Consider the following 15,883-nt stretch of genomic DNA (forward strand, 5'->3'; position numbering starts at 1 on the left):
GTTTAAAGAATATCTGCTCACAAAAAAATTTGTCCATTTGTGGATGACTGTCATCCATGTATTCATTTAAAGTCCTGTAGTATCTCCTAAAATGATTATTCGTCCTAATTTCTTGTTTAAAAACTGATATTGTTTAAGGCTTTGGTGACCAATATTTTTTTATATAACTTAGGAAGTTTTTAAAAAGAGTTTTAATATCGGGGTCTCTTTCGGTTTCTGCTTTTATAATGCGATATGTTTGGGCGATAAGGTGGCTGGGAAGAAGAAGTAGATTGGTAATTTTATTAATCCACATTAAAACTTTAATTTTGTTGGTAGGATTAAGATCTTTCGTTAGATTTATTTTTTTTTTGCTTTCATATGAAGATTCTATAAGTGATAAATAACATATGATAAAAACTGAATTATAAGAATTAGAAGTAATAACAACTTACATAGACAAAAGTGGAAATTGCATCCTATAATGTTACATGTTGAAAAAACAATTTTGATTGAATTATGAAGCCAGTTCTCAAAATAATACGTACAATTCTGAGGTTTTAAACTTAGCAATATTGTTTCCTTAATAAATATTACAATATTTGTATAAGATTCCTCGTCTTTCTTTGATATTAAGACCCATATATATGGTATGAACTGAAATAGGGAATTAAAAATTAAAGTGTACACTTAAATTAAACATTTATTTCAAATTAAATGTAGACATGAAAAGAATGATTTCATTTTTTTGCCCCGTAATAGTCAATAACCGAGAGGCATTAAGAATATTAAGTACAGATTTATAGGTGGCATGTATACCAATAATTGCAGTATTCTCCATTTGTTTACACATTTGTCTATTAAAGAAGATCACAGAATGACCCCCATTTACTCCCTTGGTATCCATTGACGCTTAATTTGTGTGTTTGGCTACCAATTTTGATTTGTAAGCTTTTTCTCCATTCCCTTTGGTTTAGTATTTGCTTACAATCTTGTAATCATTTAGGCATTTTAGAACGAAATAATTTTGCCCAATATTTAATGGTATCTTTTAATTTTGCATAAGGCAACTATTTAGTCGCTTTGGAACTCCTCAATATTGATTCAGTTTAAATTAATTTTATAAGCATTTAATAAATCAATCATATATGCTTTATGGATAAATTTGTTTTAGTTACATAAGAGCAAAAGAGACATATATGTCCCTTGAACCACCAGTTCTTCTGCTCTTCGTTAACACTAGATTTACGGACGTTGATTATACCTATTTTTACCAAAGTGAGATAATTTAAATAATACACGAAAATTGAAACATTATACATAGAAATTAGTTCTACTTTAAATTAAATGATAGATTTTTTATTAAAAAATTTATTAAAAACATTTTTTACATATAAATTATGATTTTGAAATACCTTTGAATGAGTCAAATTGGCTCAGTCCGTAAATCTAGTGTTAAGGAATTTTTTTTTATCATTATGACTTTGCGTTTTCTGAGTGGAAAAGATTACCTTATTTTTTAATTTAGCTGTGCCCATACAAGTCCTTCATTTACATTTTAATTATCTATTAATAGAAACAACATGGAAAATATTCAAAAAGTCTTCCTTAACAGTGATTTGATTTCTTTCGCTGTGGCTATAAATTATACTTACATTATACTATCATTATTTTTATTCGTATGAATCTTACCTTTATTATAAGCAAAACCATCTGGATAAACAATCCTAGAAACCTTTTTGGGCCCCATAATATGTTTAAAACTTAATATATAAGGAAATTAACTAAAATTCCACAAAATTTGCAAAGGTACGTTGTAAAGAAAAGCTTAATTTAATTTCTCCTTTTACATTTCAGATTTTCAACATACTGGTATTACTTTTAGAAGAAATGTTATTACACGTACTGACCAAAATGGAATTATGTTAAAGAAAAAGTTTATGCACATATAGTATATTTTGACAAAAGCTATATATTTTTCGGCACCAACATATAAAATCTTTTATTACACATTATTATCATTTTTACTATCTCAAAATTACAAATAAAATATATTTTGTTTCCATTTTATGTCGATCAAAACACTGTTTATTAGTTTTAAGCATTTAAATGTGTACTACACTTTAAAATCTATAGTCACATACTTTATAACAAAGTAGATGGTAGCACGCAGTTTAAAAATATTTTTGGTCATCTTTCACCCTACCATGAAAATGAATCAACTAAGGTCAAAAAATGAAAAAGTTCATTAAAGTATATATTATTAGCCATAGTTTGACATATAGGGGAATGTCAAAATATTATTTAGAAAAAAAATAGCGAATATTTGAAAACAATCATTACAATTTTGACGAATTTTCGAACTAAAAATTATTTATATTAAAAAGAATAAAAAGGTAAACAAAAACGACTATGTCCAACTGAAAAGAAACATATTCTCTATAAACCCGATTTTAAACTTTGGCTAGAACAAATACTTTACTCGTTTTGCTATCAACGAGATCAGAAAAAGTGATTTCGAGTAAACTGCGTTTGAAGTTTGAATTTCATATATATATATATATATATATATATAACGTATTCTTACTTGTATTCGAAAATTTTAATTATGTTTATTAATGTTCGAATTTTAGCTTGAAGCTTGAAACATATTCTTAATAGAATATATTAACAGTTTATGAAAACAAAAATTTGTTTGACCATTTTACACTGTTCATACCTATTAAATACCAGTGTAAGAAAAAATGCATTCTTTAGGGGAGGTTCCCACTTTAAACCACACACCCTCCTCTACAAAATATCGGGAAAAAATCTGTAAGCTAAATTTTGATCGAGCTTTTCAGATTTTCTCCCGATATGGGCATATTAGGCTTATCTCCTTACTGTTACAACGGCCCTTAAGACCGGTAGCACGTTTAAAAACCCGTTGTAGCCATCTAAAAAATGTATGTCAAAAAAGCATCTTTCATGCCAGACATTTGCAAATGTAAGTAATTGAAAGAAATATTGGACTAATTATTTCAAAGTTTATTGTGTTCAAGTGGAAATTTGTTTTTTCGATTCTGGTTTGATAGAGGTTGTTAACAATTATTTTTAGATTTTTGCAACAACTCAAATGCTATAAATAATATTGATAGTCACGTTTTATTATTAGGACAATCTTAAAAATCAATAGTTTCTATTCCTCTAATGGCTACAGAAAATATGATCTGTGCATAAAATAATAATTTATAAAATCTGAATGTGAATACCGTATTGTGAGGTGAATAAGACATGTCTTAAGTGATTTTTCTGGGAAGTAGTGGTAAAAATAATTAAACAGAAGCAATAAAGAAAAGATATTTATAAACAGAATTTATTTGTAATTCGAAGAAAAATATTTAGCACCTTCGTTATGCTTTTTTTTGTTGCGCCAAAATATTTATTTTGTTTGTACAATTAGTAGCATTTATTTTGAAATTTTCGAGGTAACATATTTTGAGAAATTTCAGTTTTGTAATTTTTAAATGCATTTTTCTATATGGTCAGTTGAATTTTAGTAATTGAAAGTCAGTTTGTTGAATAGCTGTTTTAAGAAGAATAACTTTAACTATATGTATAGATTTGAGGATTCGTTTATCAGATCCTAAGTTGTAACCAGTTAAATATAAGTCTAATTATACTGGTTACAATAATTGAAAAATTTGTTTCGCTGAGAGTAGCAGTAGAAAAAATTAAAAAATTTAACTGAAAATTCCTTTTAAGGATGTTCTACCCCAAAGGTACTATTCACACCGGCGAATGGCTTAACGCGTATAGTGAAGTTGTGGATGCAACTTAAGCTTTTTGTAATAACGGCAACATGGGAAGATGAACACATGTTTTTCGATCTTTATATTGTACTACTTATCCTATTATTTTTCGCATCCACAATTAAAACATATAATTTAAATTGTAGATATACAAATTTAAGTACAATAATAATTTGAAAATATATATCCTCCCTCATTACTAGTAAATATATGCGCCGCAGTTGCGCGCGCATATGCGACGCTGCAATATTTATTCTCTTTCACGTTTATTGTGTTACAATAAAAGTTTGAATTACATTTTCTTGGCAACGGTACGTGTCATATTTTTCATTTTTTTTGTATGTGCTGTTAACAAGTATAATCCGTAAAGCATTTATTTTTTAACAAAAAATCTAAAGAACCGTTTACCTAATATTAGTAAAAATGTTGTCTTTTTAGCAGAATCTCCTATATGTTCCATAGTAAAAGTGATAACATTGATATTGAATTTCTCTAGCTAGAAACGTGTCATCAATCTCAGATTTGACTATCGTGTCAATATTGTTATATTTAACCCATTTCAATTAAAATTTAAACAATCTTATGAAAATCATTTTGGGGTAGAACATCCTTAAGGGGTTAGACCACTGTAGAAGTTTAAAATGAAACGCGTTCTTTGACATTTTATTTTTTATAGTAGAAAGGAAATTAAACAAATACTAAGTACATATGTTATTAGGTATAAGTTGAAATATAGTATAACAAATTTTCTTAAAAAAATATTGCAATATAGTGGAACTAGAGCTATTCTTCTGAAATATTGACTTTTTCCACAGCACGCAGGATAACTTCAATAATTTGCAATATTTTCTTTCGAAATTTTAATCACATATTTAAAACAACATTTCGAAGAGAAATACATAGGGAAATTTCGATTGATTAATTCGAACATTTTTTTATAAACAAATAATTACCATTTGTTTGGGTCAAAAATTGAAAGTCTTTCTTTGAATAAACGCCAATCACACAAAAATGAATATTATTAAAATTCCCTACGTACTTCTCTGCGAAATGTTGTTTTAAAAATGTGATTTAAGTTTCGAAAGAAAATATTGAAAATTGTTGAAGTTATGCTGCGTTCTGTGAAAAAAGTTAATTCTTTAGAAGAATAGCTCTGGTGCCACTATTTTGAAATATTTTTCAATTCAAATTTTTTATACCATATTTCAATTTAGGAGAGATTGGGGCAAAATGATCTCCCTAAGGCAAAATCCATCCTAGTGGCGCTATTATTGATTTTAACATAGCAAAAATGTTATGTAACGAAGATCACATATTACTTTACATTTCTGCGTGGTCGCGACAATTAAATTGTTAAAGATGTTTTGTACTAGTCAATTTAAAGTAAATCTTACAAAAGGATCATTTTACCCTCACCCGTGGGGTAAAATGATTCCATGCCGAATAATTTAAAATAATGAATTTATATTTATAGATACGATAGACAAAAGCTTTAATACTTTCAATAAAAAAGTAGAAAAGCATACTTTAGTGATAACATTATGAATTTTATGAAAAGAAAACATGCTATTCAAGTATAATCGCTTAAATCGCGAAAAGCGTGAAAAAAGTACACTGGATCCAATCTTCTCCATATATAAGCTTCGTTTTTAAACCGTTTGTTGTATGAAAAATACATTCGTTATCATTATCGTTACTACTTTTTCAGCACCGGCTGCTTCTTACCAATGAAACCACTATGGGGTCGTTTTGCCCCAAATCCGTTGCCCATCTTTCACCGAATCTTAAAATTTTACCAAAGCCGATTTTAAATTAATTTTAAGAGCAAAAAAAAGTTCATCCTGATTATTATGATTTACCTAATTGAGCGATTTGAAATGTATCCTAACATTTATTTCCTATACGATTCAAAAATCACTTATCTTACAGAAAAATGATGAAAAACACATAAATGCCGCTAACAATTTTTTACGTATTCAAAATAGACATTACAATATTATATTGTGTATTTAAAAGTTTATATTTTAATATTGATTAATTTTTAAACGAATAGTATCAATAGTTTTGATAAAACCCTCAGGGATCACTTTACCCCGAGGGATCATTTTGCCCCACTCTCCCCTATACCTAATAACATAAGTACTAATTTTTTTTTGGTTCTTTCCATAAAAAATAAAATTTCAAAGAATGCGTTTCATTTTCAACTTTTACAGTTGTCTAACTCCTTGACTAAAGGAAACATAATAAAAATGTTTACAATTAAAAACATTGGAGGGAAGAACGTATGTTGATTTGGCTTGAAATATAATCTAGCTTTATAAATTTTTAGAAGAAGGTAAAGAGATTTACAAAAAGCAGAAGTGTAATAATATTTCTGAGTAATGAAAGTCCTTTTGAGTTTTTTAAATAAAAACTAGTACTTTTTATATATATATATATATATATTTCACATTCTTGTAATTTAACTCAAGAACTTTTGGAAACTCGCTTTCGATTGTTTCGTTTAATCCTGTTGTTTGCAAGAAACTTTCAATTGAAAGTATACACATGAACAAAATAATTATGCATAATGGCCGCGTTCACCACTTTAGGCAAGCTGTATATCCATATGCAAATTCGAATCGAAATATCTTGTTAATTACTGGATGAAATGAAAAAAAAAATGAAAGAAGGTTTCGAAAAACTCTTAAGTAAAGATCCAAGAATATTCAGTAATAATTGAGGTCTTTTATTTATAAAAATTCTGTGGAATATTTATAGTAGGGGAGACCGGTGTTAAAAGTAATAAAATTAACAAAATCTTAAATATTTCATACTATATGGGACTTGTAAATTTCGTTCAAATTTTATTATTACCTCTGTCATCATATTCTTACATACATTTGCTTCTAATTTATATGTATATAGACAGAAATATGAATTTTCAGCGTATTTATATTTCAGTTTTAGCTGATGAGCATGAAACGGAGTTTGATCCGACTGACCGTTTACATGGAAAGCCGATACAAAGCGCCGAACCGCTCATGTAGTTGTTTTCTTAAGTTTATCGCTTTGTAATATCGTATTTATATGTAAAAGAATAGTACAGAAGTGTTGATATTGAAGCATATTCGTCAGTTGAAATCAGTTTGCTTTCGTTTAGAGCTTAGTATATAGCTAAAATTAATTGGCAATCTTGTTGGAAATAATGGGTTCGCATCCGAGAGGTGATAAGTTTTCACCGTATCATCCAAGTAGACCACGAAAAGGGACATTTTATGGGAATAAAAACCCTGCAGATAGGGAAGAAACTTATGATCAATGTGAAGGTCGAAGTGCTGGTGCGAAAATACTAAAGAGCTCTACTTTAGAGAATGTAACTATCCTACCATTATTGTGCTATCGGTTTATAGAATTCTTTACTTCGTTCGTTGCTTTATGGGATATGCTAATATGTAAAATCTGTAAAGAATACGTAAACTTCGAGGAAACCGGCATAAGATGACTTGGATTTAAAATCGTTGTAAAATGTCGATGTGGATCAAGGCAAGTAAATTCAAGTCTTCTAATTAATACAGGATATTAAATCAACAGAAAAATTGTCCTTGTTATGCGCTTATTAGGTATCGGTAGGCAGGGATTAAATTTGTTCTGCAACTATATGTATATTGGCCCAGGCCTTACTGAAAATGCTTATAATAAAAATTGTCTTCACGTCCATTTAACTTCAAGAAAAAATCTTTGAATATTGCTGCAAAAAAGCTGTAAAAGAAGAAAAGCTAGAAAATGCAAAGCATAAGGGGCCCATTTTGAATTTTAAAGTTTCTGAAGATGGCACATGGAAAAAAGAGGGTTCAAATCTCTATACGGCGTGACGAATCTCATCGCCCATTATAGTGGTAAACTTATTGACTAATTCGTTGTAAAAAGTAGTTACTGTCAATTGTATGTATTTTGGGCAAATAAACCATAGGAAAGTGCAAAATATTTCGCGTGGAAAGAAAATCACGACGCTGAATCATGTTCAGAGTACACGAAGGCTCCGCAGGCAAGTATGGAAATCGAGTCTGTGAAATCGATGTTTTTGAGGTTAGAAGAGCTTTACCGTGCAAAATACATTAAATACATCGGTGATGGCGACTCGAAAACTTTTTCTACTATTATTCATATATTGATCCTTACAATGGAAAACAGGTAGTGGTTAACCCCTTGCCTTACGATTTAATTTTTAATTGTGCGTGCCAAAAGCGACACCAAGGTCGGTCACACGTAGGGACATAAACAACTTGACTGAGCGTTCGAAATTGTACAAATCGCAAACGTCTTATGATTTGTATATACACGTGCATGGTATAATTAAACATTTGGCACGGTCGCCCCCCACGTCTCTGAGACGTCTTGTTTATATTTGGGCCGGTAGACTTACCACGTCTCTGAGACGTTTTGTTTATGTTTGGCCCCGAAAAACTATCACGTCTCTCATACGTCATTGTAAGCTAAGGGGTTAAAAGTGAGTGCGTTGGCCACGTGCAAAAGAGAATGGGCACTCGACTCCGAAATGTAAAAACAAGAAAGGAAACTTGCAGGAAGAGGCAAATTGACTGACGTTTTGATTCAAAAGCTCAGTTTATATTATGGCTTGGCTATCCGTAGGAATATCGAAAGCGTCAAAATCATGAAAAAAAGCTATCATGGCTACATACTACCAAATGATGTCCATCGACAAAGAGCCTCGTCACGAAAACTGCCCCACGGGCGTTGATACCTGGTGCAAGTGGCAGAAGACTAAAGCACTTAATATTGCACCAGAACCACATCCTGCATCATTACATCCAGACGTAAAAAAAGCTCTTTTCTTTATATTTGGAGATCTATCAGAAGATCTACTAACAAGAAGTTTGATTGGGCATACGCAGAATGCTAACGAAAGTCTAAATTCTACAGTTTGGCGCTTCACCCCACAAAATATTTGCACTGCGGCTTAAAATGGATTGAAATTGTATCATTTTTAGCAGCAAGTGCTTTTAATGAGGGTAATTTTGTTATCGTCATGACAATGAATGAACTACAAATCGAAGTCGGTTCTCATAGTTTCAATTTCGCGCAACAGGCGAATAAGCATCACATTGAACTTCAAAACAAACATTAGCGACTATGAGACCAAGGAAGCTAGAAAAACAAGAAGAGAAAAGATGCTTCAAGTTAATGAAACCTATGAGCATGAAGAAGGACTGCTTTATGTTACTGGAATCGCTGATTAAAATATAATCATTTTATATAGTTTATTATCAAGAATAATTTTAATTTTTCAGTCGTTTTTCTTCAAAGGTGATTTTCTCCACTGCCGTGCAACATAAATCAACGAATTATTGGCCGATTTTAAAATTTAAAAAAACGTAATTGTTCATTATGTAATTATCTATTAAGTGAATATAATTGATTTTCAATATTGCAATTATAAATATTATTTTGGTCTAAAAAACAGATTAAAAATAATTAAAAAAATCAAGATTTTTTGTTCCAACTTCTTTCAAGCTTTAAATTTTCATTATTTAAAGCTATAATTAGATTCAACTAATAAAAAAACATGTGAAAAATGTAAAAGGAAATTTTCTTGTTGCTTTCAGAAGAAAATTGTGACCTGAGGACTGCATGCCAAAAGTGGAATTTAGCAATGTAGCCCTGCGAACAGCAACTGATCTTTTTAAAACTTGACTTTAAAATTGCCAAAAAAAATTATCAAATATATTTAAATACAAATAGAAAAAAGTCTTTAATTTTAAAATTATTCTGATTATTCCTTCCTTTAAAAAAATATCATTAAAATAGCACAAAAATATGTCGCTAAAGTAGTTTCCCCCTTTAAAGCGATTGACAGATGGGATGAGTGATTATCGAAAAATAATAAAATTCTGTTATCTTTACTAAGATTTGTATGTTTTGTAAAATGTTCGATATAAATAAAAAAATCTGATTTTTGCATCCAGATCGATGAATTAGCACTTCCTATGCACTTCATGGGACTGTTTCTCATAAAATGATCGTGGAAATGTTTCTTCAGAAAAATACACATCGGTGGAATTGCATTTCCTGCTGCATTAACAGACAAACATATTATTACTTGTGCCTTTTTCTTCAGAAGCAATCGATCTTGCTTGATTAGTTCCCCTTATAGCGATTACTTTTATAGGCCTTTGAACCGTCGTAATGTTGCTTTCATCTACGTTATATATATATTGTATGGTTGAAAACTCTACTTTTCTCTAAAACCCTTTTTAAATTATCAAAAGATTACTGACATTTTCTTAATTAAAATTCATTACTCGTGATGTACTAGTGGCTTGAAGAGTTCCAAGAGATAAATTACCACCACTTTTCAAAGTGACTATCAGCCACTTTTCATTCGCGTTTTACCTATTTCATTCCATTTTTTTGAATAATACAATTTATTGATTGTTACCAACTGATAGGCCAACTTTTGCAATTCTTTAATAGATAGTCTAAAATATAAATTTACACACTTATTAAAATATTCAGTGATTATCTCTTCCAGTTCTTCACTGAACACTTTATTATGGGCATTATACCCTACTTTTTTTATTTTCATTGCGTTTATAGCGTTTACAAATATATTCAATGTTACGTAACACATTCCTAATCGTTTACAATTATTCTAACGGGAAAACTACCTTGAATCACTCTTTAAGCCGCTTCTTCAAAAATTATTTGAGGTATTATACCTTTTTCGGTAATTTCTTTCTTTGGGCTTCGCCATAATATTCTTAAGATAGGCACTATATGTATAAAGGAAGTATATTAATGTTTTTTACGAGATTAACCCTTCAATGGGTGCGCAGAGCGTCTAGAGCACCCCAAGAATAAAAATCTATCGGTAACTTAACGAAACACTTGTGCAGTCACATATAAGTATAAGCATCAAATTAATAGAAATACCTTAAAGAAATGCAACTGCTATAGTATGCCAAAGAGAACATCCCATAAATGATATTTATAGAAAAATAAATTTGAATTCGTAAATATTTACGTCAAGTAACGAAACACAAATGGGGTGTCCGTGGCACCCTACGCGCCTATCTACGTAAAAAAACACGCGCCTACTGGCGGGTTAAGGGAGAAAATACATGACAAAGCTTAAAAAATTGCATTATTTTTTGTTTTCATAAATGTCTAGAGCATATTTTCAAGATTATATTTTCTAAAATTTTGAAGCAAAATTCAAAAAATCTAAGAAATTATAGCCTTAAAGGTATCGTGCTGCGCGAGTATTACTAACGCTTATAGGTACGTAAGTAGGTGAGAAAGTAAAACTTTTCAAACTCTTTTTTCTCGCAACGTACCTTATTTCTAAATTGGTGTAAGCTCTCATTTAAAAACTATTCAACCGATCTTGATGAAATTTTCAATAGTGCTTTATAATATTATTACCGTCTGTGTGATTCTACGTGCTTTTACATTTGCATAAATAAACCACTAGTTTTATGCAATAAAAAAGAAGAAAAATATGGTAAAAATTAACATTATTAACTTCAAATCGTATAACTTTTCAAAATTTAAAGATTTTTCAAATATCAAAGGTTTAAGTAAAAACTACAGGTGTAAATTACAAATGTATATGTTATTTTTTAATTTCAGATAATAATTGAAGTATTAGTATATTACATCGTTTTAAGAAATGGAAGTTGCGCCGACATAAAGATACATGAAAAAGTTGGGCCCATTTTCTATTAAAAAAAATCTGGGGGAGTGGATATTTTAGATAATGATATAAACTATTATTGATATTAGTTTCGAGCACGTAGAATCGAGTTTTCTGTATAAACAAAGAAATTGAAAATCATTCATTTTTTAAGCTTCTACATGTATTTCCTCCCTTAAGGTACTAGCCAGGATTATCAGTTCAAAAAACTATTAAATTTAAATAATTTGTTTCAGCTGTTTTATTGAATAAATACAATGTTTTAAATTTTCTGGTACATATATTAGTGGTTAAAAAAAATTTGTTTAACCGATATATTTTGTTTCGATACCTTTTTTATGAGTACCGCAAGTAAAGGCGTGTAAAATTTCTACACGATAGTGGACAGATAATCCTAGCTTCGATAGATTTGAAAATTAAAACCAAGTGGCGTCTGAAAATAAAAATATAATGCCAGAGCAATCCACCACAATTAGCCAAAAAAAATTAAAAAATTTGCGAGAAGTACTATGTTTTTCATGGGATTTTTCAGCTAATTTGCCAACTAGAAATTATTACACATATTTTTTGGTCTAAATGTCGTGAATTGCCCTACAACTCACATAAACATGTAAAATGAAAAAAGCTTTTTAGAAATTAAACCGATAAATTCAAAGATTAACCGTCTGCCAGTTGAAGATCTGACATGATCAGAAAAAACCCGTTTAAAGTTTATTTTATAATTTCCTTCGGAACTATTTGTTGGAAATGATTATTCTTGGAATGATTTTTCACATTATAAATCTAAAAAGAATTTTGTAATCCTAACTTATAACATAGAATACGGTATCGATATTACATGTTACAATCAGTATCATGAAATGTGTTATAATTGACGCCATTTATATACAGGACTTAAAGGTTATACCTTTTTTCAATCAGTAAATCCATCACAAGAATAATTATACTCATACTATCTAGTGCTCTCTTCTGCTGCGATTAAATTACAAATATCTCGAGAAAAAGCCGTATTACAATTGACCCCTGTTATTTTTGACAACGTTCTCCTCTAGAGAAATACAATGTATTTTTTTAATTATCCTTTATGATAATTCATATAAATAAATGTAATGAAAATTTCTTGGAACTTTAGCTAGTTTTGGAATATTCATCTGACAATTTGTGTATAGACACACCTTATATTAAAGAGGAACTGTACTAAAAGTGACACAGTCAAGTAAAACAACCTATAACAAATATTTGTTTAACTGTAGTGATATAGCGCAATGGTCACTATGCCCGATTCATTGTGGAGTATGTGTTAATGTTCTTACAAGAAATGGCGGGGACGTGCTTATTATGGCCGTGTTTCAAAATTCACTGTCAGTACTACCGGCACTGAAATTTCTACATTTTATGTCACACATCTTATAGAAATGAAAGTACTAACAGTACTGCCAATGAATTTTGAAACACGGCGCTATATTAGATGTTCACATGCATATAGTTCAAAATTGATAATTAAATTATTAACACTGTTAACTAACTATACTGGGTGTTTCTTTACAATCGTCTCAGCAAAATCCTGACAAATGGATTAGAGTAACCAAAAATTGTTACGGGAGAAATATATGAGGATTTCTTTGCCACAAAAAGTACACGCTCTCTCTCTCTCTCTCTCCCTCTTTGTTAAAAAAATGAAAAAAATTCATAATTTCTCCGAGTTATCAAAGTCGCCATGGTTATTTATATAAATCTTTTCTTTCAATTTTATTCTACATTCTTATAGCTTTCCATAAAGTTTTAAAACCCTTTCTTTTCAATTTTTCTTTTCGTTTTGTGTCCTTTCGAAAATATTTCAATTTAAATATTCACAAAAGTGAGCGACTCCTTATGTAATAAGCGCAGTGATCACGCACATATGACTTTAATTAGACGCACAATTCCAAATCGAAATATTTTGTAAGCAATTACATGAAATAAAAAAAAAGAAAACAAATTTTTCGAAAGCTGTTGAGGTCACGTATAACAATATGCAGTTTAAAGGAAATTACAATTAATCAAAATCTACGGTGATTTTTTTAACTTGGAAAACTTATTATTTTCTGAATTTCTTTTAAGCTCATATCTTTATTAGAAGCTGTGTATATGTTTTCTGTAAAAGCTATTCATAATTCCAACTTGTCGGGAAACTTTCGCTGGGAAATTTTTGAGAGACACCTATATTTGAATATGTAAAATATTTAAAACTGTAATAAAGTTACTTTTGTATAATTTCTTAAAAATATATACCTTCAGATAATTAGCAGTTATAGTTTTGAAATTATGTTCTATTTGGAATTTTGTAAATAGGTTTATTTTCATTTTAAAATATTAGAAAAATAACGCGGTAATCTAAAGGATCCTACAAATTTTGTCATTTTTCCGGATTTATAATTTAAAAAAAAAGTCTATAGGCAAACTTTCTGTTCAATTTAAGTTAATCTCAAAAATATATTCGAAAAACAGAAAGATACCAAAAAAAACTAAACAAACACAAAATTGGTTATCAAAGCTACTAAACATACCTAAATGTTTTGTGGAACAAAGTCTAATCAGTTCAATGTTTTTATGAAGGTAAAAATGTTTAGCAGTTAATTATGTTGCTAGATATACATACAATTTTTGGTCTGTAACATTTTAGCAGAAAAAGTCTATATACGGGTATACAATCTTACACAACTAAATTAATAATATTACCTAGATGTGTGTGTGTGTAATATTAGTATGATTTATGTCATAGTTTTTATAATTGCAGAAGAAACAATATTTTTGTTAATAGCATTTTTCCCGTGTATTATATTATAAAGGTATTTAAACTTATATTTGGTGTGCAGCATACCGAAATATTTCAAGGAAATGAAAACATATTTAAATCTGGCTACAATTTCACTAAATTTTTTAATAATAAAGGCACCTCTCCCTTTCAAAATATTATGACATATTCTTCTGCAGCTTTTATTCTATAGAATTCCAAAACCTTAATCACAAATCAGTCTATCACATTTGGTTCCTGTGGTATTCAAACCATAAATGACAACAAAAATTAACATTTTTTTCCTTTTATGGCTTATATTTTCAAAACAGTGATAAGAAAGATTTTTTTGGCCAACATATATGAATTCATCAAACAATATTGCGTCAGACACCTTACTGCACACTCATATAACAAAAATTTACCAATTAATGTTGGTAACCACTTAATATCCAAGTATGTAATATTATGTTGACCAGCATTAATGAAAAAATCCATATACGTAATATTGCGGACTTGGATTTTTAAATGTTATTTATTCGTAACAACTCATTTAGCATTTAACTTTTTCGAATAATTTTGATCAAGAGACATGGTAGTGTCTCGACGGCAAGTACACATGTATATAGTCGAGCGCTACTGTGTAACTTATACAGTAAGTTTTAGCCGTCCCAATTTTTAAATCGACATATCTCTGTGAATTATGCATTGTCATGATTTAACCATAGCATATTTGAAGAAGGTTTTCAAAGAGCTTTCGAATGATACCTCGAACATTAAAAACGGTTCACGTAATCAAGTATGTAATATCATTATACTACAACTGCTTTTACACTAAAATAAGAGTTTTTTATATCTGTTTCATGCTTTTAAATAGTCTTTTTAAGTGATTAAAAATAAAAACAAAATAATTTATACCGAAATTTGAAGATTGTATTCTTCAAGAGCCTATAAATTCAACGTTTCGCATGATATTAGTAAAAACAATTCTCGTAGGCTTCCTGTGTTAGTATAGTGGGGTTTTTAAAAGAGAGAGGCAGACACGGTCACACACAAACAGAGTATTAAATATAACAAATATAAATTAATTAAAATTGAATAAAATTAAATCTTATTATTACGTTTATATAAAAACTTATTCATATAATTACATTGATTGATTTTAATATCACAATACGTACCTACACTTGACAGAAGATTGAAACGATAATGTTACAAAAATTCCTTTTGATCAGCGTACTGAAAATCACGAAATCAATTCGAAAGTAATCGGTTCACCAACAGATCTGGTCAGCCTTTCACACGCGTTTTTATATAATGTGGATCGTTAACCGGGCTCGCGGACAGACTGAGACTGAACTCCAAAGTAGTCCGTACTGATAGATGTACCTTCCTACGACCTGCAAGCCAACTAACGATCTCCCCCACCTTCCACCATTCACCCATTCCTGACAATGTTACCGTGATCTCCGATCTACCTGCGTCCTCCCTTTGACTCTCACATGTGTATAATTACATACGCGTATTATAAATATCCACACGATTACCACAAATATTACGCATGTACTTATGAATTTATTCAGCTTTTACCAGCCATTTTGCCTAATTAATTAAACTTAAAACTGAGTCTTCTTGGTCAAAAAT

General features: G+C 29.8%; 1 protein-coding gene across 2 annotated transcripts in view; it reads right to left on the reverse strand.

Moving 5' to 3' along the window:
- Positions 1 to 15,598, reverse strand: part of LOC136777402 (putative fatty acyl-CoA reductase CG5065) — a 243,313-nt gene extending 227,715 nt beyond the window's left edge. Inside the window, exon 1 of one of the 2 annotated variants that reach the window (XM_066733655.1) lies at positions 15,425 to 15,598. The gene's annotated coding sequence lies outside the window, so the exon portion shown is untranslated. Of the gene's footprint in view, positions 1 to 15,420 lie in introns of both variants that reach the window. The other variant, XM_066733654.1, reaches the window with a different exon arrangement.
- Positions 15,599 to 15,883: the final 285 nt, after the last annotated feature.

This window comes from Prorops nasuta, unplaced genomic scaffold (assembly GCF_024137725.1).
Source record: "Prorops nasuta isolate Cenicafe-Biocafe unplaced genomic scaffold, Cenicafe_Pnas_1.2 PNAS00011, whole genome shotgun sequence".
Taxonomy (NCBI): Eukaryota; Metazoa; Arthropoda; class Insecta; order Hymenoptera; family Bethylidae; genus Prorops; species Prorops nasuta.